The sequence below is a fragment of the Chiloscyllium punctatum genome, chromosome 2, assembly GCF_047496795.1.
Source record: "Chiloscyllium punctatum isolate Juve2018m chromosome 2, sChiPun1.3, whole genome shotgun sequence".
Classification (NCBI taxonomy): domain Eukaryota; kingdom Metazoa; phylum Chordata; class Chondrichthyes; order Orectolobiformes; family Hemiscylliidae; genus Chiloscyllium; species Chiloscyllium punctatum.
Genome location: NC_092740.1, coordinates 76,245,386 through 76,267,477, shown reverse-complemented (window position 1 = coordinate 76,267,477; position 22,092 = coordinate 76,245,386). Strand labels below are relative to the sequence as shown.

At 40.1% G+C, this 22,092-nt stretch overlaps 1 protein-coding gene across 2 annotated transcripts in view; it reads right to left on the bottom strand.

Moving 5' to 3' along the window:
- Positions 1-20,688, bottom strand: part of LOC140485793 (tumor necrosis factor alpha-induced protein 8) — a 131,105-nt gene extending 110,417 nt beyond the window's left edge. For both annotated transcript variants that reach the window (XR_011962464.1, XM_072584305.1), the window contains exon 1: positions 20,296-20,688. The gene's annotated coding sequence lies outside the window, so the exon portion shown is untranslated. The remainder of the gene's footprint in view (positions 1-20,295) is intronic.
- Positions 20,689-22,092: the final 1,404 nt, after the last annotated feature.

The window sequence follows — 22,092 nt, the reverse complement described above, 5'->3', positions numbered from 1 at the left end:
TTATACACTGTTAAAGGTTAGCAGCCAGAACACCAGATAATGATGTGCTATATATCTGCAATACAACACCTTCCTTCATTTGGGCAAGCGAACAATAAGACGTCTCCTGCACATCAGGTTCTCATGTACGTTTCCATGCCTGGGCTTTCACTGCTGTTCCTTCAGACTGAGGATGCCATTTGGATTCAATGCTCCACACAACTACAGAACTCGCCAACACCATGTGATGGTCAATGAACATCTGTGAGAACCACAGCATTGTACTGAGCTGGACAATGAGGATATTCATCAAAAAGGCACAAAACCCTCCTCATCTTACACCACTACAACATCAGCCGAAGGAACTCAGACAGGATAGCTTTGTGAAGCTCAGTCAATGCAATGGACTTGTGTGAATTCATCTTTCACTAAGTGCTTTGATACTGCTGAAGACAGCTGTCCTGTATAATCCCAATGGCAAACACAATTTACCAACTGATTTCTCTAAACAGTTTTCTTGTTGTTTAACAAAAGTTAAGGTTAAATCTTGATGGAAGCTGTCAAAACAGCTAATTCTCCACCATTCAATTGTGATAAAGTTTCATGCCAGCTTGGGCACTATGGAAAGGCTAGCTATTGCTCTGACAGGATTATAACATTGCATAGCACAAAGGATGGTTCATCTCCACACCTTCATTATCATAGTAGTAGCTAAAATGATATTCACTCACACAATTGATGGTGAAAAGTGTACATATATTTAAAAAATGACAAATTATTCACAATTAAACATCACTTTTATGCCTCAGAAGATTTTCTTTTGTGTTTTTCTTGCCACTACATCCAGGTGCAGTCCCGAGGTGAGCAGTTGGGGTGAAGGGACCGTGTCTTGTAGTGAACTCGGTGGGCCTTGGAGTTTTGAGCAAGAGATACTGGGAGCATTTGTAGCTAAAGGGCCCAGACTACACTGACTGTGTATTGCCCAGATGAAAGTGGACTCTCCTTGCGTGAACACTCACAGGGCTGGGATTGCAGACAGGGTTAAGGTAATGGCATCAGGCATCGTGGGAGTGTCCTCAGGAGAGACTTCTGGGAGTCTGTCTGTGGTTCCTTCTCCTTCTGGGTACCTACTGGCAGCACCCTGTCTCCTTGTGGGAAAGGAGCACCTGGGCTTACAGCACGGTCCCTCTGTCACCATACTATTGATGCTGAACACTATGGTATTGAAGAATCCAAACCATGTTTATTATTACAACAAACTGTTACATCAAACTTGACATTCCCCATGCACAACTGTGGCTGAACTAGTATTAAGCATAGTGTTATACCAGGGCATGTCCAAGTGATCAGAGGTAAGGTGGAGCATGAGGTCTTTATAACGCAAGTCGTATCCTATGGGGCAGTGATAATATTAAGACTGTGTTTCTTAAAGGTGTACTGACATAATACAACTGAGAACAGTGCCAATCCTCTTCACAACACTATCCATTAATACACATTCCTTTTTTGCATTCTGTGCATTCCCCTACCCCCTTCAATTTGCAAAGTGCCATAGTTATTTCCAGGTCCAGGGAGAAGTGCCCTCCCAGCTTGGATTATGATGTAACTGCACAGCCACTCGGTGATGATCTCCTCCCTCCAAAACTCTCCCACTACCAGTACACCATTATGGTGGCCCAATTGCCAAAACCATTTTTTAATGACTGACTTCAAAAACCTGGAGGCAGAAAAGCTTCACCTTACAGCACCCTGTCCCACACTTGCCAGTAAGGGCATCTTACTGCTGCTTTCATATTGGAGAGCACCAATAGCTGGCCTGCTGTGTTTAACTGGACAGTCATCTAGCTAGTCATGCTAGTAATTGGTCTACTTTGGGGTACAACCTTCCAAGCCACATATGACCCCATCATCAGGTCTTGAAGCCCTTGAGGAAAATCCTGTCCAAGGTGTTTGTAAAATTTCTCCTAAATTGTGCAACACTCTTGTTTCGACAACATCTTCCTTTTTCTACCAAAGGTTAAGTTTCTCAATGCCTCTCTTGGGGTGTGTAATAAGCACATAACTGTTTATAAGCTTGCACTACTATACTTACCACATTTTGCTGGCTAGAATTGAAATACAAGTTCCCTCTTTTAGTGTGTCTGTGATTCAGTCAACTCAATTTAAAAGATTCTTGTAAAACCTAGTCATTCAATAGCAATTAATTTGTGGAATTTAAATGTTTCTAAGGGTCACATCAACACTTGGATTGGAGCTGGGTATCTTCATTTCACTATATCAAATGTAACAGTGATGAAGTGTACTACCAGTTTGAAGATGCTTTGAAATATGCGTGGATTTTTCCAAAATAGTAATATAATGCAAAAGTCTGCCTGGTCTGAATTCCAGCTGCACTAAAACAAGAATTGCAAGACCACCTTTAATTTGGGTTCACATCAGGCATAGAGTAATCTTAGCATTTTATAAATGCTCATTTTAAACTCTTTTACAACCATAAGAGAGTCTGTTTTAGCTGAAACTGAAAAATGAGCAAGTGTTACTTTGCTTGTGAGCAATTTGCAAATAGCTTCCAATGGCATAATTCAAGGTACAAATGACAGAATAACTCAAAGTTGCAAGACAGACATTATCTTCCAAAAATGCAAATGTATGTAATATAAAAACAGCCTTTAAAATCCTGCCATTATTTTGCATTCAGTATATAACTAATCCATACACTGTAAAACTAATTGCATTACATAATGCTGCAGAACTTCATTTTTTGTTTCCTTCAAGATATTCTGCTATTAGCAGCACTGGCCACAAAATGAGCATTAACATTAAAAACTGAAGCCTGTTTACAACTTCAAGGTTGAGGGTAGACGATTAATCAGTATTAAAAATCAGTGAAAGAAAATGTTTATGTAATGTACCAGGAGAATGAAAAAGGGAGAGAAAGGGGTGAAAAGTGAGATAGAGATTACATTTAGACTGCTGAAAAATATTCACAGAACTATTCTGATGTGGTAAATTTGAGCTATAAGTTTTAGAAAACTTTTCTCAGTAACCCACTTCCTTTATGAGTGTACGTTGCACTTATAATCATGTGTAACGGTATCAGTCCCTGTTGGTTTCACACTTGCAGCTGCTGTAGCAGCTTTGCCACATATTGATGCCAGCTCCAAAATAAGAGGCCATAAACAGCACCTTTCTGTAGCGTGCCCAAAGTAGGTATTAGTTAATAAAAGTTAAAAACGAGTTGAATGGACAAATATTAGCTGCTTGAAATAAACCAAAACATTGCTGTATTTACGAGTCTGATCCAAAACTACTGATTCAGTTTTCAATATGAGGCAGTTCAACATAAAAAACAATTCCATTTCATCCTTAAAATAGTTCATCATAAGCTAGACTACTGAAGAAACACACCATAGTTGGAGGGAAAATCAAGTTCTGTTAAACCATCTTTTCAAAGTTGTGTTAAGACACCAACTCATAAAAAAAAGGAAGTAGGAGTACAGGAAATGTTAAAAAAAAACCTCCACACAACTGCATTCTTACTGAGAAACCAGACCACATTTCAAAAACGGTTACTTCAATCATCATACCCATGCACAATGTTCCTTTTGAAATTTAGAAATAAAATATTAATGAAAAGAAACTAATTTACTGCAAGATTAACAAGGCAAAATCTCAACGTGAATGTTGAGGGGTTTATTTTGCAATAGTTTATTTTATAAACCATTTTGGTTTTAATGTTATATCCTCTTCAATTTGTGTCATAACAAAACTGTTACTATATCACATTAGCCAACTGAGGGGCATTGCCTTATGGTCCAGATGAATGATTTCTTCTGGTAGGGAAATCTAAACTAGTGGACCAAAATCTTACAATTCCAGCTCGGCCATTTCAGAATAAAATTAGGAGTTAGTTTTACATAAAAACTTCAAAAACTGGAACGTGTTTCCCAAAAATGTTGGATTAGTTAAAATCTTCAAGACTGAAAATTGACTTTTTTTTAATTTAGTACCCTGAGGTGTTGAGGGGAGTGGTTCTGAAGTGTATAAGTAAAGCTGCAGTATAGATCAGGCATGATTTAATTAAATGGTGGAAAAGACACAAGAAGTTGAATGGTCTATTGCTGATCCTACATAGGTGCCAGGAGCCAATTCCCATGTCAGATGAGTTAATTAATTGCGGCCCAGAACTAACTAATGATTTCTTAATGCTTCAAATTAGGAATGGGAAAGGGTGAGAAAAAAAAGTCAGCCAGAATCCTATTGTTCTTTACTATCATTTACCGAGTCTGTATACATGTGTGCATGTCAATCAAGGATCATTATTTACCATGGTACAACCAGATGATTAAAATTTGTTAATACACCATTGTTAATGCAATAAATGAAAGTTTGTCACAAGTGAAAAAAATCTGTGGGTAAAAGAAGACAAATGGATAAAAGCTAAATTTTTGATTGATTGGGTAGCTGTTTTAAATTCCTAAATCTTAAAACTAAAAGTGCAACTTAAACAAAGAAAGTCAAAATTAAATAAATGCTGATTCTTATAACTTTCTGTAGAAGCATGCCTACAAATTCACAGTAGACTAAATATTATTTAAGCTAAAATATTGTGATGACATTAATAGTAGGATCCACACTGACTCTGCTTGTAAACATGTGGATCAAACTTTAATGCCAAAACCAATTTGTAAATATTGTGCCAGCTCTTGGATCACTTATAGTGTTCAATTTGTACCGGACTTGGCTCCTGTAACACCTGAAAGATTATTCAAAGTTAATGTATAGATAAGACGCTCCTCTTTTCTCATTGCTTGTGTTAATAGTGGTACCTTCAATCTCAGTTGATTGTAATATCTCTGCCTTTTTGTATATTCAATTAATGTAGCTTTTTAAATTGCCAATTTACACTGGCACCAATTTAAGGCTATTTAAGACTGAACTAAGTTTACCGAAATATTATTTACCAAATATGTGCAATTTGAACGTATTCGATTTTAACTGCTCCAGCAAGGAAGGCCATCACTTAGCTACTAAGGGACAAAGTTCTGGAATTCTCACCTCAAACCTTTCTATCTCTCTGCTCTGGTTTTCACTTGTATTTATACGGTATCATCATTATTGATAAACATCTCCAAACACTTATCAGACACCTAAATCAAACAAAATTAGAGACCAAGCCAAATTGCAATTTATTCTAGAATTTATACCTCCTTCATTTGAAGCACTATTGAGTCACATGCTGTTTGAAAGGGAGAAGAGTGGGTCTAAGACAAGTATTTCAAACTTAAATAAGACCCACTATGTGGCATAGAAACTGAACTAGCTAAAATGAATTTGGAGATTAGTCTGAGAGATAAGTCAGTAAAGAGGCAATAGCACACATTTGAGGGGATATTTCATAAAACTCAACATAATTTTATCAGCATTCATCAGCTGTGGTTAATTCAATAAGTTAAGGAAGAAAAAACTTGAGGAATAAAGATATAATTGTACAGATAAGCGGCAAATAAAGTGATTGGAGAGAATGACTACAATGATTATCAATAGGAAAAAACTGAGAATGACAGAAACCAGCTCGGAATGTCAAAATGGATAGCAAGAGATGATACAGGTATTTGATAAGGAAAAGAGTAAGTAAAGCAAATGTTGGTGTTCTGGGGAGGGAGAATGGGGAGTTAATTGTAGTTAGTAAGGAACTAATAGATGAAATGAACAAATATTTGTTTCTGTCTTCAATATACAGGATGTAAACAGCATCCCAGTAATAGGTGTAAATCAGAACGTAGAAAGAGGAGACCAATTTGGTGAGATTACTATCACCAAGGGAACAGTACTGAGCAAACGGATGGTCGTTGTTCCTGATGGACTTCATCCTCAGGTTTGAAAGAGGTGGCTCATGAGGTTGTAGATGGCTTGGTGTTAATGTTCCAAAATTCATTCGGTTCCATTAGCCTCAAAGGTAGCAAACGTAAGAAGGGAGCAAATCAGGAAAAAGGGAACTACAGACTGGTTAGCTTGATGATGGATATGGGAAAGGTGCTATCTTCAATTATTACAAAAATGTTACAGCTGGGCACTTAGAAAATTCAAAGTAGTTCGGAAGAGTCAGCATGATATTATGAAAGGCAAATCTTGCTTAACCAATTTAGGTGAGTTCTAAGTGTGTGTGTGTGTGTGTGTGTGCATGCATATTCTTATGAGGAAAGGTTAGAAATACTGGGCATGTTTTCACTGGAGTTTAGAAAAGGGAGTGTGATTTGATTGAAGTGTATGAAGTCCTGAACAGTCTTGATGAGGTGAATGTGGAAATGATGTATACTCTTGTTGATGAGTTCTGAGCAAGGAGACACTAAATTAAAGTTATGGTCATCCATTAAGGATAGGGATGAGGAATTTTTTTTTCACCTGGAAAGATGTGTAACTTTGGAACTCTAAATCAGAAGGGGATGGAGATGGAGTCAATGGATATTTCTAAGCTACAGATAGATGGATTCATAAACAAAAACAGAAATGCTGAAGAAACTCAGCACTTCGGGCAGTGTCTGTAGACACAGAAAGAGAGTCACAGTTGAATGTTTTGAGTCCAGTGACCCTTTGTCAGAATCAAAAAGGAGTACATGGGAATACAATTTAAAACAAAAACAGAATTAGCCATGAACGTTTTGAATGGCGGAACGGATTCAAAGGGCCAAGTGGACAACTGCTGTTCCTAATTTGTATATCTATATCAGATTGTATAATGCACACTAATTCATGTACAATTTGTTGCCTGGAAAAATGCATCTCCCTTTCTGGCAGTGTAGTTTGTCCAGAACTGTGTCTTGGAAACTTTTGATAGGTATGGAGGCAATGACCAGTTTCATTAGTCTTACTTTGGTTTGGTGAAATCATATCCCATACTTGGTGTGTCACTCTCTATTTATGAATTGATTGATAATTTCCCCTGGCTATGTCAGTATGACATGAAATCTAGCCTATGAATCCTGAAATCAACCCTGACCTTACATTGGTCTCTAGGTCTGGGTCTTTGTGGTCATCATCCAACATTGTCAAGTTATTTGCAAACATAGCAAATCTGTTGTGAAAAAAAAACATTTTCACATGGGTGGTCTGAGTGTACTGGCTGGAAGTGTGGTCGAAGTTCAGTCAACCAAGACATTCAAGAGGGCATTGTAGAGATTTTAAATCAACGTGTTCAGACATGAAATGAAACATGTCTGCAGCAAGTGGAGCTTGAACTTGGACCTTCTGACCTTAAGGTATGGGCAACACCATGGTGCCATAACCACCCTAATGAAACATTAAATGTTTACTTGAATAGAAATAATATGCAAGGATATGGGAAAAAGATAGTCAAATGACACTAAATTATAATGATAATTGACCACATTCTGCACTTTAACAATACTGTGATATTATTATTTTATTCTTCTCAATCTTTCTTTCTCAAAAGCCTGTCTCTTTTTTGTCAACAGCTGTTGGTCTATAAAGCAAAGATTCATTTTGTTTTAGAATAATTGGAATTCAGACAGAATGTTACTGTAATAGCGGTCCATGTGCAGGATTCTTATCCTTCTTTCCCCACTCTCATCTCCTTTTCTCCAAACATCTCCTCTTTTCCCTTTCCATCTTGACCATGCTCTTGGCTAACTTCTTCGAAAGAAAAACAGTTCTACTTTGTCATGACAATTTGGGTCCTGTGAAAAATTGGTTCATACGACAAGGGTGTAAAATTGGAAAGTTCCCAGAAACAGGCACAGGGCTCATGATACACAATTAACCTACTTTATCTTCTTTTGATGCACACAGTACCCAATCTTCATGGAGCCTGCTCATTTGCATGATGATAACATGTAACTACAGTGTATCAAACGTGCTGCCGAGTAGCTGCACTGTTAACCAGTATGGCCATTGTCAAACAAGACCACAGGAATTGAAGCCAATCTGCCCTACTTAAAGCCAACCCAACTCTCTCACTCAGGTAGTATATTCTGGCTGCAGCAAATACTGGAAGTCATTGTGGAAGAGTGCCTGAGAAATACAAACAATGAATATGGTGCAGAGTTTTTGACAGAGCATTAGAGGTTTTGACACAGGGGTAGAAGGATCCTCTATCCACAGAGCGTGAGTGAATTTTCTAGAGAAACTGCAAGGATGGTGTTGAATGTTGTAGGTCATCTCCCCACAAATGAACCACTAGTCTTACACACTGTTCAATGCAACACCATCCCTTGACCTATTAACTAACAACAATCCTGGCCCATTCCTTGCGATACAGTTTCACCTCATCCTCACAGTGCAGCAAGTCTCACACCCACATCTCTCAGTATACCCATGTTACCAGCTATTCAACCATGACAAAGACATTGCCAAATCACATTGCATCACACTCAAATGGCAACACTTCTCTCTCGCTTGCAGGATTATGTGCTGCATGACTGCAACTAACGAGAAAGGGAATGGTCACAGTTGCATGTTAGCTATGGAAATTGCATGTGCTTCCAGAGAACAGTCCAGGCAATGGAAACATTGCTCATTGTTCAATTCCAGGATAGTTAGTGTGGCTTCATGGATCTTGGAGGTACACATATATGTATTTATGTTATGTATCAAATGTATATGCTGCTCACATATTAATGCATTACACAGCAGAGTGATGATTACTTGTGGTCAGCAGATAATACTCACTACTCAATAACCATCATGGTGATTACTCTGGTGCTCAAATACTGATGGTACATCAGTTGCTGCCAGGACACTGGGCTCTCACTTACTTGATGGACTGAATGTGCACAGCAGTGAAATGGTGAGAAGGTGGATCCCCTTTCTGTTGTGGTTCATCTTTGAAGTTATACACAGCACCCACAGAGATATGTGTACAGCCAATGCATCTTGCACTATCTGGGGAAACCTGCAATTCTGGACAAGCTGTGGTGTTCATTCTGCTGCCTGTCTTTTGTAACTGAGTATGATATGTAATCAACTCTCTCTTCCTGCAGAGCTTCAATGATTTCCCTCATGAAACAATAGTGAAGTACTGCACAATTTTGGAAGTAAGACTTGCAGCAGCCTTGCAGGTGCTCAATACAAACAAAATTAAGGCCATGTCATCGTTGCAGTCACTGACAATGCTCCACTTGTCATGGTCCAAGGCTGCAAGTCTACCTACAATAGACAGTTTACTTGATTGAGCGCATACTGTTTCATAGATTGAGGTCAGGGAAATGACCCTTGAAGACTGAGTGGATTGTCTCCTACAGAGAGCCATTCTCTCTGTCTTCCCATCTGTCTTCCAGCAGTTTATCCTCCTCGCTCTCATTGCTATGCTGCAGATCAAGGGAAATGTAAAATATCACACCCAGGACCAGAAGCAAGAGACCTTGAAATCAGCATCAATGCCAATGTCACATGTTACTATCCAACTTTACAAAACAGAACACCAAACACTTACTAACCCAGCAGAAGCAGGTAATAATGTCTTTCAACAACTAACCTGAAAATAGTTGATAATAGCGCTGTGTGAGGTTAATAGAAGATGCTGGCCACTACATACAGGTCACAAATGGCCTCCCTTGTGTCAAATCACTGTGAAATGCTGACTGACATCACTATTTACCTAACCAGCATATTTAGCCACACAGACCCAGTGCCTATTCTGCTAACTTATCCAAAACAGCATCCAGCACAAAAATATGCTTCAATGGTATAAGCCCATTTTGGTAATGAAACAGCCATTACATCAAAGGGAGTTATATTCTTAACATTCACAGAATATAAATTTAATATTTTGAACAAGAGGAGGTGACGGCCTCGTTGCATTATCGCTGGACTGTTAATCCAGCATCCCAGGTAATGTCTCAGGGACATAGGTTCAAATCCTGCCAATGCAGATGGTGGAATTTGAATTCATTAAAAATCTGGAATTAATTGTCTAATGATGACCAAGAATTGATTGTTGGGAAAAACCCATCTGGTTCACTGATGATTTAGATGCAAGCATAAGAGGTACAGTTAGTAAGTTTGCAGATGACACCAAAATTGGGAGGTGTAGTGGACAGTGAAGAGGGTTACCTCAGATTACAACAGGATCTTCACCAGATGAGCCAATGGACTGAGAAGTTGCAGATGGAGTTTAATTCAGATAAATGCGAGGTGCTGCATTTTGGGAAAGCAAATCTTAGCAGGACTTATACACTTAATGGTAAGGTTCTCGGGAGTGTTGCTGAACAAAGAGACGGAGTGCAGGTTCATAGCTCCTTGAAAGTGGAGTCGCAGGTAGATAAGATAGTGAAGAAGGCGTTTGGTATGCTTTCTTTTATTGGTCAGAGTATCGAATACAGGAGTTGGGAGTCATGTTGCGGCTGTACAGGACATTGGTTAGGCCACTGTTGGAATATTGTGTGCAATTCTGGTCTCCTTCCTATCAGAAAGATGTTATGAAACTTGAAAGGGTTCAGAAAAGATTTACAAGGATGTTGCCAGGGTTAGAGGATTTGAGCTTTAGGGAGAGGCTGAACAGGCTGGGGCTGTTTTCCCTGGAGTGTCGGAGGCTGAGTGGAGACCTTATAGAGGTTTACAAAATTATGAAGGGCGTGGATAGGGTAAATAGGCAAAGTATTTTCCCTGTGGTCGGGGAGTCCAGAACTAGAGGGCATAGGTTTAGGGTGAGAGGAGAAAAATATACAGGGCAACTTTTTCACACAGAGGGTCGTACATGTATGGAATGAGCTGCCAGAGGAAGTGGTGGAGGCTGGTACAATTGCAACATTTGAGAGGCATATGGATGAGTGTATGAATAGGAAGGGTTTGGAGGGATATGGGCCGGATGCTGGCAGGTGGGACTAGATTGGGTTGGGATATCTGTTTGGCATGGACGAGTTGGACCGAAGGGTCTGTTTCCATGCTATACATCTCTCTGACTCTATGTCCCTTCGGATAGGAAACTGCCATCTTCATCTGGTCTGGCCTACAAGAAACACCAGACCCACAGCAAAGTAGTTCACTGTTACCTACCTGCCTTCTGGGTAATTAGGGATGGGCAATAAATGCTGGCCTAGCCAGCGACACCCTCATCCTGTAAATGAATAAGGTAAAAAAAGAGATAGCTGTCCTTTATCACGACAGATTTGCACAATTTTACATATGGACAATCAGCATCAAAACATTCACTCACAAAATACCAATGTTATTTGTAGCAAAATAAATAATTAATCCTCCTGAAAAATTAGGCATCAATAACATATTAATGTAATTTACTATCGATCTTCACTAAAGCCTGTGGGCCATTTTATCCAAAATGACCACAGACTACATTGTGGAAAACTACAAATATATTTTAAGAACTACAAATGATGAAATCACAGAGTTCCACCTCTAGGTTATAGATTTGGATTTTCTCGTACAAATTTGCTTTCACATCAAATTGTGTGATCTAAATTTCAACACCTCGAAGAAAATAGTAAAGTGCAATTCAAAGCATAAATTTTCTATCACAGTGAATAGAAACATTAATTTCAAAGTTTGTACAAGGGTTGAAATGGTGGCACATGGCCACACTATGACAAATAGTTTAAGTGGTTGAAAGAAACATAATTCACATTTCAACTTTTACTGTGTATCCATCTCATTTATACTAACACAGAGGCTCTATAATCAAAGGGAGTCCAAGATGAATCATTACAGAAAAGATCATCCAAACACGTACTATAAAAGCCTCATTCATAGACACATGCAATTTGCAATCTTACTTCACATTTGCACGCTTTGCTGCTGTAGTGCATCACATGCTGTTCACATTTTTATGACAAAATCGCCACAAGGGACTTTAATAGTTATATATTTTGATTTTGACATTATAAATAAAAATATCAACTAAATAAGTTCTCAAAGACTACATTGGCATATGTTATTGAAAATGACTGTTTAGATAGTCTACAACTATAAAGTTTGACTGCTTTTCTTGTCTTATTTGGAAGAAAGTCAAAGAATCCATTTAAAATGTTGCCTCTTTTTGCATTGTTTACATTATTGATATAAGTTGTTAGGACCAGCAATCTCGCTGACAGTATTGAGATTCATTTTAACATTGTTTACTTACTCCAGTACCTTGCCTCACCCTGTTGACACAATTTTGCCGTGACCTCCTCCTAGCTCTAATTGCGGCAGTTCTCAGTTTTACAACTTGCTCTGTCTTCCCCTGTTTCACCGCTCCTCAAGGTCTTCACCAGGAAGCAGCAGACGAGAGCTGTGATTTGCCTCTCTGTCACTGCCTCCAGGACCTGCCCTTCCTTAGATGAAGGAACAGTCACCCCTGACTTTGATAGTCACCCACCTTCCCTGACTACGGGGATACAGCCACGATAGAGCAGAACCCCTTCCCAACACCTGGCCTATTTGAGCTCAGCAGTACTGCCCTTCTTTCTCCCCAAGATAAGGACTCGCTAATGAAACATCACAGAGAGCCGCCCAACTCCATTTGTAGCAGAGGCTATCACCTTCCACCTCCCTCTCCCCCTCCCACCCTCCAGCAGTGACTCCAGCCACAACTGACATCCCATCAGCTGGGGTGAGGGAGTAAACTAGCAGAGCAACCCCATTGAACAATGACCTGAGCAGACACAGAGAGTAGTGGCCATCACAAAAAGGGGCATTACACACTCCTGAAGAGACACTATCAGACAGCAGCCACAATGCAGCCAGAAACAAGCAACAGCCTCAACAATCAGCCCAGAACCCGATCAGCAAAGTCCCCTGGCAGCATGTAGGCCAGACCAGGTGACGATGGCAGATTTCCTTCCCTAAAAGGCAAGAGATGGGACTTTCCATCAATTGACAATGGTTTCATGGTCATCAGCCGATTTTTCTTTCCAGATACATTTTGTTGAATTCAAATCAGCCATTTTCATGGCTGAATTCAAACCGAGATCCCCATAACATTCTCTGGGTATCTAAATTAATAGTCAAGCAGTAATACCACTAGGTCATCTAGTTCAATAGCTTGTCATGCTTGGGTTATGCAGAAACCAATCAACTTTGGTTTAGAAATTTTAAACTGACACAGCCTCAGCAGTATCTTGGGAAGACAGTTCCCAATTTGCCCTACTCTATGTGTGAAATGTGTCTTAATAGTTTTGAGCTGCCTAGCCCTAATGGTAATGTACAGCTTCTTTGATCAGAGTAAATAGTCTTGTCTGGTCTGATTTATCCTATCAAATACTTCAATTATCTTAAAATTCCACAAATCCAATATCAGTACTAAAGAGGATAAAAATTTAGACCAATCAGTCTGTCTTCAGAATTTAACTTTTATTTCTGATATGATTCTGGTGCATCTCTGCTGCATTCTCTCCAAAAACATCATATTTCTTGTGTGGTGCCATGGTCAAAACTGACTACAGGATCACAGCCACAATAGAGCTCAGCAGAACCCCTTCCCAACACCTGGCCTATTTGAGCTCAGCAGTACTGCCCTCCTTTCTCCCCAAGATAAGGACTCGCTAATGAAACATCACAGAGAGCCGCCCAGATGGTATTCCAGATGGGATTTATTTTATAACAAGCCAAGGGACCAAAGCTGGTTCAATTCAGAGTGCAGGAGAGCATGCCAGGAGACATACCTGAAAATGTGTCAACCTAGTGAAGCCACCAAACAGAACTACTTGCATACCACACAACACAAGCAGCAAGTGACAGACAAAGCTGAACAATCGTACAACCAGATCAGATCTAAGCTCTGCAGTCCTACCACATCCATTTGTGAATGGTGGACAATTAAACAACTCACTGGCGGAAAAGACTTCACAAATATCCCTATCTCCAACCACATCAGTGCAAAAGATAAAACTGGAGCATTCACAGCAACCTTCAGCCAGCAGTGCTGAGTGGATGAACCATCCTGGTCTCCTCCGGTGCTCCCCAGAAAAACAGATGCTAGTCCTCACCCAATTTGATTCACTCCACATGACATCAAGGAACAGTTGGAGACACTGCTCGACCATCTTCAGCTACTTCATTAATGACCTTCTCTCCATCATAAGGTCAAAAGTGGGGATGTTTGTTGATAATTGCTGGGTGTTCAGCACCATTCACAACTCCTCCAATACTGAAACAGTTCATGTTCAAATGCATCAAGATCTGACAATATCCAGGCTTGGACTGACAAGTGGCAGTAATAATCATGCCACAAAAATGCCAAACAATGATCATCGCCAAAAACAGTCAATCTAACCACCACCCCTTGACATTCAATGCTGTTTCAATCACTAAATCCTCCACTATTAACATCCTGGGGATTAACATTGAGCAGAAAATCAACTGGACTAGTCATACAAGTACAACAGCAGGTCAAAGGCTGGGAATACTACAGACAGTAACTCACATCCTGACTCCCCAAAGCTTGTCCATCTTCAACAAAGCACAAGTCAGGTGTGTGGTGGAATACTCCTCACTTGACTGGATGAGTGCAGCTCCAACAACACTCGCAAACCTTGACACCATCCAGGATAAAGCAGGGCACTTGACTGGTACCACATTCACACCCTACACCATTGATGCTCAGTAGCAGCAGTGTATACTATCTGCAGAACACACTGCAGAAGCTCAAAGATCTTTAGACAGCCACTAACTAACCTATGATTAGTTCCATCTAGAAGGCGAAGGGCAGCATATATATGGGAACACCACCAAATTCCCCTCCAAGTGACTCACCATCACAACTTGGAAATATATTGCCATTCCTTCACTGTCCCTGGGTCAAAATCCTGGAATTCCATCCATTCTGGGCAACGTAGATCAACCCACTGCAGCAGTTCAAGAAGGCAGCTCACCACAACTTTCTCAAGGGCAATTAGGGACTGGCAATAACACCCGTGACCCACAGGAGAATTTTTAAAAATCATAAAGAAGGCAATTAGAGTTCAGATACAGATCAGCCCGGTCTCAACTAAAACTTAAAACATATTTGAGGGACTAAATGGCCTATTCCTGTCCCTATGGTCAGGCCCTATTTAAATTTCATCAATAGACAATCCAAGTATATTTTGGGTAGGGGTGGATTAGTGGATCTCAAAATGGTCACCAAAGTGGGCTTGGCAAGAAGGATGAACCTCTGTGTGGTTAGAAGCAACATTATGAACTTCCTGACTTCACAACATTAATTTTGTACGTCTTTTGCCTTAAGGATGGCTGGTTAGACTGATCAATGCAATAGACAAAGCAACATGATGCAGATAGCCAGCCCATTCCCTTCAGCAACTTAATCTTATGGAAAGGCATTCAAGTTTAAAATTTCAGTTTTGTTTTAAAAGAAATGTTATGTATTCTAAAGTATTATTTACAAGTATGTAATTTGTCTCACATGCAGGTAGATGTGAACATTTCAATGGCAGCAGTCTCTAAAAATACATTTCTGTAAACAAAAGTGTTATTTTTAATACTCAAAATTTAACTTCTACAATTTCCAAATTCTAAAACACTGCCTAAGTCTCAAAAATATTTATGAAGGGAAATAGTTATAAATTGAATTTTCAACATTGACAGGCAGTAATCTATTCTCTCTAAATATACTTGTTTTCACTTCTAATCATCAAACAAATCACAACAATAATCACAATCATTTTCTTGTTTAACTTAAACAAAGAGAGAATACACTGGTGCACTTCTCCTTCACTATCAACACGTTCTCACACCTCCGCGGCTCCTTCTCATGCAATGAGAAATGTGCAACTCTTGCCCATTTACCTGCTCCCTCCTCACCATCCAAAACTTGAAACATCTTCCAGGTGAATGTACCTACATTTCATTCAATCCAGTCTACTATATTTGCAGCTGACAATGTTGTTTCCTCTATGCTAAAGAAATGAAACTCAGAATGGGTGACTGCTTTGCCAAAGACCAATGTTCCAACCGTAAAAATGACCATGAGTTTCCAGCAGTCCGCCATTTCAACACACCACCATGTTCCCTGGCCAACATTTCTGTCTCAGGCCTGCGGCAGTGTTCCAGCAAAGATCAATGAAAGCTGGAGGAACAGCATCTCATTGTGCACTGACATGTCTTATGGCCCTCAGAATTCAACACTTGAGTTTAACAATTTCAGAACATGACATCCTCCTCCTTTTTGTTACCCCACATGCCAAGCTCTGGTTTTGGGTTGCTCCCAAATTATTGTCAACCCAATAACACTTCTCATTAACTCTCCACTCACTATTTCCTTCTTGGCTTATTATCAGCAATCCCTTTGTTTGCCTCTCTTTTCTCTCTCAGCATCATCTCCACTCCTTGTCCAACCCCACTCCTTATCATCAGTATAAGTACTACCCTTTCTCATCTGCTTCCACTTCTGATCAAGGGTCACTAGACTCAAAACATTAACTCTGATTCTCCTTTCTACAGCTGCCAGACCTGCTGAGTTTCTCCAGCACGTTCTGTTTCAGGTTTCCAGCATCTGTAGTTCTTTGCTTTATTTTAGTTAATAGTTAAACTTTGTTTCTAATTCAAGAAGGACCAGTAAAATGATTTGATTTATTAACATCCCACACACTTAGGTACAGTGAAAAGTCTTGTTTTCCATGCAGTACAGGCAGATCTTATCATATAAAGTGCATTTGGATAATACAAAGAATACAATGTTACAGTTGCAGAGAAGATATACGAAGCATGAGATCAACATTAAATGTAAAATTTGAGAGATCTATTCAGAAGCCTAATAACAGCAGGGAAGAAGCTGTTCTTGAGTCTGTTAGTACTGTATATGTACAAGTGTTTAGTGTCTACTGCCCGACGGAAGAGGTTGGAAGAGATTATAACCAGGGTGGGAGGGGTCTTTGATGATGTTAGCTGCCTTCCTGAAGCAGCGAGCAATATAGATGGAGTCAATGGTGGAAGGTCGGTTTGCATGATGGACTGGGCTGGGTTCTCAACTATCATTAGTTTCTTACAGTCCTGGGAAGACCAGTTGTCATAATAAGCTATGATCATCCACATAGAATGCTTTCTATTGTGTATCTATAAAAATTGACAGGATCATCGAAGCATTCCACCATCATGTGACATAGCTAGGTTATGCAAGTTACATTGTTTGAAAGCAAAAATTAGTCAGTCTGGCCACGGATTTAGCTCATTGTCCCTACCACTGTTTATAAATATAAAGTCTGGTGGTGAGAGAGATATGTTCTTCTAATTAGCTTATTTTTCAAATTCATGCATTTAAATGCACACATTTTGATTTGAATCAAGTAAGCTTAATAGAAACAACAAAATGTAAGTAACTCCTTTAGAATACGATTAAGAGAATCACAAACAGAAACTGAACACAAAGATTACTCTTAATAGATAAGAACAAACATTTTTTCTTCATAGAATTAGAGAATCATAGAATTCTAATCAGTTAAAATCAAACAACCTCAAACACAATCACTGCTTGGTATATAAATGTCCCAAACTGTATGATAGTTAACCACTCATACAATATTAACAATAAAAGTGACCAAATTACAGCTAGCATCCACAGATTAACACTCCAGCTATATTCACCCTGAGATGGGTGCTATTCCTCCATTTTATCATTCAGAATTATTTATTTTATTGATGCCAAAATGGACCCATCAGCATTAAAACCCATTAGAAAGACACATGCAGTCACATTCGTTCTTGAACATTCAGAAAAACCTTATATTAAACAGTTTTTTTTCTCCTACCAGTAATGTTTCCACAAAACGTAATCATGTCATGGATAGATTGAAAGAAATATGGAACACTGCTGTCAAAGTTCATTCTACAATAAAGTTTTTTTTAAACTTGCTATTATCCTAACTGATTGATTTCTCCTGTTTCCATTCTTATTTCTATAGGCATGGATAATATGGTATCTGCGATTGGCTCTCATCCTAGTCCTGCAGTTACTGCTGGAGTCCTCCAAAGATCTATTCTTGAGTATCACCATTTCTTGTGTATAGTCAGCAAAATAATGCAGAAACAAAATGTAAGACTTCTCAAGCATAATGACAGAACCTACCTGTACCTTCCCATTATTTCTCTCAATACCCTTACCAGCTGATTCGTCAAACTGCCTACGAAGCATCCACTTCCAAATGAGCAGGAATGTTCTCCAACTAAATGTTTTGGTAACTGAAGCCACTGTCTTTGGTCCCCACTGCAAATTCTGTTCTCTGGCCACTGACTCCATCCTTCTCAGTGATCACTGTTTGTAATCAAACCTGACAGCTTACAAAAGCAGACTATTCACAACCTCAGTGTCCTCCATGATCCTGTGATGAGCTTTGGATCACATATTTGCAACATCACCAAGATTACGTCCAATTCCATAACTGTGCTGATACAGCATTGCCTGCCAAAACTCTAATTTATCCCTTTGCCATCTCTAGACTTGACTATTCCAACATTCAGCTGGCCAGCCTCCAATTTTCAATCCTCGGTAAACTGAAACTCATCCAAAACTGCTAACGTACGAAGAATCTTTCACTCCTGGGTTTTGTGAACTATATTGATTCCTGGTCCAGCTTTCTGAACACTCCGAAACTGGCTCCTTATCTTGGAACCTCAATGAGCTGTAAGTAATTTCTACACTGACCTCTTGATCATTCCTAGTTTTACCACTCCACTGTTGGTGGCCTTGTCTTCAGCTACCACTTTCTTTCCTTGTTTTAAGGTGCTCCTTAAATTATCGAGGCATCTATTCTAATGCCTTATGAAAATATTAGTTTCATAGCATTGCTGAGAGATGATTTGGAATGTTTATACAAAGGCACTATATTAATGTAAGTTAACTCTGTCAGGATGCATTTTATTATGTAATGTAATTTTCTAAGTGCATTTTAGTGTTGGCTTTCTCAATGTGGACTTGGATGTACTGGGCACAATTTAGTAACTTGCAGACAACACCAAATTTGAATAGCTTGTGACTTGTGAGCAAGTTAATGATAAGCTTCAGGAAGCTAGTAGAATGAGTAGACTCCTGGCAGACCTTAGGTGGAAATGAGGAAGGGGAGAATTCATACAGCGATGGATGGACTTACAAAGGAGCTGCAGGTGTAAAGGAACCTTGGGGTGTATGTGCACATATCACTGAAGGTAGCAACGCAGGATGAGAAGGTGGTTAATATGGCACACATGATAGAAACAAATGGTCTCAGAAATTAGGAAGTTCAGTTGCGACAGATTGGCAAAACTGAGGCTGTTCCCTTTTGAGAAGTCAAGGCTGGAAGGAGATTTGATTGCATTTTTCAAAAATCATTAAAGGTCTGAACATTGTAGATAGAGAGAAGCTCATCATGGCAAAAGGCATGGATCTACAGAAATTGCCAAAAGAATCAATGTTGACGTGAGCATTAAGTCTTTTTATGTAGAGTGGTTAGGAGCTGGAATGTACCACCGACAGTGTAAGAGTTATGATGCGTTGTGGCTGTCACGTGAGATCATTTTCTGAAGAGAGAGAAGGTCTACAGAAAAAGGAGAGCAAGGAGGTATAGCTGAGTATTATAGAGAGCTGGCATAGGCACAATGGGCTGAATGGTCTTCAATGCTATAGACATTCCATTATTCTGTAATGGTGTTCATCGAACCTCTACAGTATGAAAGCAGATCATTTGGCCCAACGAGTCCACACTTGCCTCATGTTGGTTAGCTGTAGAGTCTAACTGTGCAGAAACACGGTTTTATTAGTTGGTTGTATTCTGCATGCATTGTCGCACGGGCCAAAATATTTACTCTGGGGGGTTTCCATGCGCATTGAGCAGTGTTCCCTACTAAAGATCAGAATTAGATCAACTTTCAAATCATTTTCTGATCAGAAATTCGTGAATGGTGTTCGAATCGAGTTAACTGTCACTCATAATTAACTACAATCGAGGAGGCCAGTTTGATATCTGTACCGAAAACGAACCATTTTAAATTAATAAAAAGGTATCACTTCGGTATCACTTTGCAGCATTGCAAAGTTGTCAATAACACGACGCGTGGGTTGGGGGCGTTGCGAAATTTTTAAATTGCAGATTGTTGTACATCCAGAATGTGAAAGCAGGAAAGGTTTCTGGTCGCCAGTATCTGCTGTTGGAGATGGAGCACTCGCTGCTCACTCGCCGAGGCCCCACGGAAAATCCCTCCAAGTGGCTCAGTGTCCGAGCTCAGAGTTCCTGTTCTCCTACAGACAGCAAGGGGGGGAAGAGCACACACTAACGAATGGTACACTGTGGAAAATGTCCTTGTGTCCAGGCGCTAATTGCTCTATTTGGGATCAGGGAATTGACAAACTTGCATGGACTCCCACAAGTGTCAGAGTCAACTAAAAAGTGAACTTACCCCGCGCCCCGCTCAGGTACCAGGCGTCTCTTCAATGCTCAGTAAGCTTCTTGTCGTGAATATCCATTGACAGCAAACCCCAGTATAAAAACTGCAGACCCCACGACACTGGCACACACACCGCACGTCCCACTACACAGATACAGATACAGACACACACACAGGCAGGCAGCAAACCCCCGCTAGACACACACACACACACACTGCCAAACCCCCCGACCCAGACAGACTACAGACCCACAATGAACCCACTATATACACACACACAGAGTCAACCCCACTGCACAGACAGACTTCAGACACTCAGTAAACCCACGACAAACTGCAAACCCCTAAACAAACACACAACAAACTCCACGAATCTCGATAAGTTTTGACAGCGGAAATTCAACAGCGGGCGGCGAGTGACAAAGAATACAACCAATCAGCGTGGAACATTGGAAATAAATTAGCGATGAACCAATGATATGAAAGAGCCGGGGCCTCCTCCAGCCAATCAGAAGAAGACGTTAGACAGGACTGGTTCCGAATGAAATGGTTTAAACTGTGTCTGAACGTCTGGGCATTTTTTTCTTTGACTTAATACAAGGAATTATTTGGAAAAGTAATGGCACCTGAATAAACAGCATCAGGTTGAAGATGAGAGAAAACAAGTAGTAGTATGTACAGGGTCATTCACATCGATAGAAAGAAACGTTTTGGGACAAGATTGATAACCGAAGTGATCATTTCAGGAGCTGCCCGCCTTTTTCCCGTTAGTGAAAAAGTCTATACCTACTGCTAAGGTACTATCAAAGGCGAAGCCGCTTGAGAAGCTGAGACCATTTTCAATAGATTTACCAGGATGTTAACCGGATTGGAGGGTTTCAGTTATAAAAAGAGGCTGAGATATTTTTCAGTGGAAGGTAGGAGATTGAAGAACCTTAAAGAAGTTTCTAAAATCATGAGGGGCATAGATAAGGTGAGTGTTTTCCTTCGGGATGGGGGAGTTCAAAACTAGAATGCATATTTTTTAAGAGGGAAAGATTTAAAAGGAACCTGAAGGGCAACGTTTTCACACAGAGGGTGGTCTCTGTGTGTAGAGGGACAGGTAGCATCGAGCAGGCGGAAGGCTGCAGAACATAGAACGATACAGCGCAGAATAGGCCCTCCGGCCCTCAATGTTGTGCCAACCTGTGAACTATTCTCAGCTCGTCCCCTTACACTATCCCATCATCATCCATCTGCTTGTCTATAAGGATTGTTTAAATCTCCCTAATGTGGCTGAGTTAGCTACATTGGCAGATAGGGCATTCCACGCCCTTACCATTCTCTAAGTAAAGAACCTGCCTCTGATATCTGTCTTAAATTCTCAATTTGTAGTTATGCCCCCTCGTACAGGCCGACGTCATCATCCTAGGAAAAAGACTTTCACTGTCTACCCTATCTAATCCTCTGATCATCTTGTATGTCTTTGTCAAATCCCCTCTAAGCCTTCTTCTTTCCAATGAGAACAGACCCAAGTCTCTCAGCCTTTCCTCATAAGACCTCCCCTTCAGACCAGGCAACATCCTGATAAATCTCTGCACCTTTTCCAATGCTTCAACATCCTTCCCAAAATATGGCGACCAGAACTGTACACAATATTGCAAGTGTGGCTAGACTAGCGTTTTATATAGTTGCAGCATGATATTGCAGCTCCACAACTCAATCCCTCTACCAATGAAACCTAACACACCGTCCGCCTTCTTAACGGCACTATCACCTGTGTGGCAACTGTCAGGGATCTATGTACGTGGATTCCAAGATCCCTCTGTA